A 4,546-nucleotide genomic window follows, 5' to 3' on the forward strand; every position below is an offset into this window, starting at 1 on the left:
GAGACCCGGATTCAATCCCTGGGTCAGGCCGATCCCCTGGAGAAGTAAATGGCAACTCACTCCAGTATTCTTGCCTGGAGAATCCCGTGGACAGAGGAGCCTGGTGGGCTATAGTCCATGGGGGTCACAAGGAGTCAGACATGACTGAGTGACTAACACTTTCACTTTTACTCCTTAAGTATATGCATGTGTATATACACAGACAGACATACGCACACACAAAATAAGGATTCTCTCAACAAAACTTTTAATGATTTTATTTTCAAATAAATATTGCAAGGATCAGCTTCAGGTATTGTTAGGGGAATATAGTTAAAATAGATGAAACCAAATGTATATAGCATTCAGGTTTTTTTTTTTTTTTTGAAGTTGCTCAGTCGTGTCCGACTCTTTGCGACCCCATGGACTGTAGCCTACAACACTCCTCCATCCATGGGATTGTGCAGGCAAGAGTACTGGAGTGGATTGCCATTTCCTTCTCCAGAGGATCTTCCCAATCCAGGAATCGAACCTGGGTCTCCTGCATTGTAGGCAGATGCTTTACCATCTGAGCCACCAGGGAAGTCCTATAGCATTCAGTAACCTGGTGCTAAATAAGACACACTAGGAAGTACATCACTGATGAAAAGGCACCAGTGTTACACTGTCTCTTCTTCTAATTTTTGCTCCTTATACTATGTTCCTTCTGATTATACTGGATTCTTTTCTGCTGTCCAGCCATCATCTGCCATAGTCATAGTCTGATTTTAAAGTCATAACCAAGACCAAGTTGCTTATTTAGCTATCTATCAAATTCTGAAGCTCCTTTTTCAGAGAGAGGCATGAACTTCTTTTTAATCACACAGATACCAAAAAATATATATAAATTAAATACACTTATAATTAAGAAAGAAGTTCATCAGTTGGAAGAATAGACATGGGTAGTGTAGAAGTCATTAGTGCAGTTTGCTAAGCATTTCTGTACCTTCAGGTACATGTTAGAATTACATTTCCCTGACACTGGTTAAGTTTGGCATAGATTCATGGATTCATCTGGCCAAGAAAATGTGAAATGGAAATGAAATATACCTCTTCTGTGGCAGAGTTAAGAGGTAAATTCTGTTCTCTCTGTCAAGACTGTCATGGAAGAAGTTGTTGAGAAGGTGGTTTAATCATTCAGGGTTCCTGACCTGTGTTCACACAGAAAAATAAATTTTGTTGTCTTAAGCCACTAAGGCTTGGGGTTTGTTTGTTATAACAGTATAACCTCACCCATTCTGCCTGATATAGCTAAGTGTGCCTGATATAGCTAAGTGTAAGCTAGGCTGCAAATAGCTGTGGTAGCAAAACTCTGCAGTGATGTACAGGCAATTAGAAAAAAAAACTGTTTGATGTCTCAGCTTGGAATCTGACAAACATGGAAACTAAAGGTGACAAACATGTAAACTAGAGGGAAATCAGCATACAAATAATATTAGCCAGACAACCTAGGGAAATGAACTTCAAACTGTGCTGGGGTGGTGATCTCTAGGGATTTCTCTGCATCTCATCAGAAATCACCTGAGGGAGTTGAGGGTGGAAGAGAGTTCTCTGCAGACTAATCTAACAAAGCATCTGTTTCTTAGATTATCTCAGATAATTTGTTTACAAATGGGTTTTCCAAATACTGCATCTGAAGAAAGGATCACTTGGTGAAATGATATTGGGAAAACATTCTTTTGAGAATAATGGATAACATAAAATGTCAGTGGTATATAACAAATTTCTCACTAATTGCTCACTATACCATGCTCATTCATAACTTAGCGTCTTTGTGTGAGTTGAAGCACACTTCTTCCAATCTCTGTCTCACAAACTGCTGTGCACTCTTTAACATGCACATAAAATATTGCCTTCTCTGTAAAACCATCCCAGATGCACTTTTGAGAATGTGAGTGTGCATGTGCACACATGTACAGACTAACCTATGCCATTCTTTCCAATCTCTCATTGCATTTTGGTGTTTGTATGTTGCTCTGCTTTACTAGATTATGAGAAGTTGACAGAGTCTAGAAAGATGTAAGTAGTTTGTAATTGCTAAAAGAAAATTTAAGCAATAAAATTTAGTTTTCTGTATTGTTTTAAGCAAATTGATTAACTTTAAAACTTGCAAGTCTTTGGCATATTGTGTCTTAAGCATTTAACTTAAATCCCCCATAGGCTATAAAATTCAGTGCTATCCAGATGATTTACTACCACAATTTCATAGTTCAAAGATACTTTTGCCATTCGTTGTTTGAACTATAATTACCAAAGAGGATAAACAACCTGGAATAACAAAAACCAAAGCCTTTGTTTTTATTATATTACATACTCCTTACTTTTCCATATCAACAAGAAGACCTCTAACCAGTTCTCTTTACCTTTCTGTTTTGACTTTTATAAGTTTCTGCTCTACTGTAAATTCTTTGTACATTGAGCAAAAACACACTCAATGTTTTAAATATACCAACTATACAAATTATCACACTGAATTTCATCTATAGACACCTCTACAGGTAAATAAAATGTTTTTAAAGTAATGATTATTTAGGAAAAGGTGTAACAATAAGTTTAATAAAGATAAAGATAACAAGTTTAATAAAGATATTAAGTTTAATATGCACCTATCAAATGAGAAAGGCAAAAAATAATTGTTTTTTTAATTCCTAAGTACTTACAGGAATAAAAGCATGAGCAGACTCCCAACAGTTTATTTTCATTGCAGAATATAACAAAGAAAGATATTATGGTCTGTACTCCTCCTTCTTCCTTAGAAGTGATTCCATCAGTGGGATTTTTATCTTCTACTCTATATGGAAAAATTAAGAAAGGTCAAGGTGCTATATTTTAACTCAGTTTCAAGAAGTAAACACCCGTTCCAAAAGAACACCAGAAGCCTATCTCACCTTCAAAATTGTCTTGGCCTAGGGCCAAACTTCAAGTACATTGGTCAAAACCGAGAGTTTAAAAACACAAGTAATTAATATATTGATTTATATGTTTATTGAGTCTGATTTTTCTGAAGAAATAAATAAAATGTCAAATTATTAAGAATTTAAAAGTTGAATAAGAGTACATTTTTTCAAATTATGTGACATTGGACATCACTAATTACATTTGTCCCCTCAAGACAATGTAATTATTGGTAATAACAACTTGCAATGACTAAATTCTTAAAATTCAGAATATGTTTTGTTTATACTCTAAGAGATAATACATATGACTGTATTATCTCTTATTACATTAATTTAATTATTTCAGTAAATATTGTGGATATCTACTATACATCAAGTATGGTAAGTACTGGTAACTTAAGGATCAATAGGTCTTTTCTAACTTCAGGAGCTCAGTAAAGAAAGACAGAAATAAAAATCTCCAATTAGGTGACATTTCGCATTGGAAGTATGCACCAGGTCCAATGGCATTCCAGCAGAGTATGAAAGAATGTAATGTAGCACTCTGGCAAAATCTTCCCTGGTGGCTCAGACAGTAAAGAATCCTTCTGCAATGCAGGAGCCCCGGGTTGGATCCCTGAGTCAGGAAGATTCCCTGGAGCAGGGAATGGCTACCCACTCCAGTATTCTTGCCTGGAGAATCCCATGGACAGAGGAGCCTGGTGGGCTACAGTCCATGGGGTCACAAAGAGTTGGACACGACTGAGCAACTAACAAACACACACTGGCAAAGTCAAGTTATTCAAGATGACTCTAGAAAAAATGTGAGGAAGGTTGGGGTAGTAAGAGTAGGACAAACTAGTGAAAAAAACTTTGGGTAAGCAAAGGCCAGCGTGTGTAAAGTAACGTGAAGCCATATCAAGGTGTTTAGAGGTGGTCCAATTGCCACTGGAGGGTTACTGAGGAATGTTAACCAGAGGAGTGGTGAGTCATGATCCAGATGCTTTTTCAAGGGATCACATTAATGACAGTAAATGTCCCAATATAAGATGGCAGTGGGATAGAGGTGATTTAATTTATCTTTTTTCAGATTTTCTATACTGAATCTGTATGATACTTAGTAATACAAATTTCTTTACCTGGTAAAGAGGACTTGCACTTAATTGTCCTACTTTTCCCATTAGAAAACAAGCTTAATCAAAACTAGGCTATGTGCATCTTCTTCAGTGTTCTAGTCCCAGTGCTTAACACATAGAAAATAAATATTTGTTGAATGAATGAATGTCAGTTTGAATGGGGACAAGAGAGATTAGTGTTTTCAGTATATAACTTGGTGAATATGATTTACGATGTTCAGGTGACTGATGCAATTAATAAGTATGGAAACACAGAAGCAGCAATTGGGTTTCAAGAGAAAACATATATAGTTTTGAACATTTTTTGAATGAGTTGCCTATAGGAAATTAGGATGAATGCACTCAGTGAGTAATTGGTTAAAGAAGCAAAGAATACCAGGGAAAAACTAGGCTTGAGATATAAATTTGGAACTCTTTAACTTCCAAAGTCGAAGTGTAAGCCATAGAACTAGATGCTACTAGTTAAGGATGTCTAGAACAAAAAGACCAGAAACAATAGGGAAAAGCAGTGTTTTC

The 4,546-nt window shown here is 36.1% G+C and overlaps 1 non-coding gene across 1 annotated transcript; it reads right to left on the bottom strand.

Annotated features, from left to right (window-relative positions):
• Positions 1–490: 490 nt before the first annotated feature.
• Positions 491–562, bottom strand: TRNAC-ACA. Its single transcript has one exon. It is a non-coding gene; the product is annotated as a tRNA-Cys (tRNA).
• Positions 563–4,546: the final 3,984 nt, after the last annotated feature.

Source organism: Capra hircus (assembly GCF_001704415.2).
Source record: "Capra hircus breed San Clemente chromosome X unlocalized genomic scaffold, ASM170441v1, whole genome shotgun sequence".
Lineage (NCBI taxonomy): Eukaryota > Metazoa > Chordata > Mammalia > Artiodactyla > Bovidae > Capra > Capra hircus.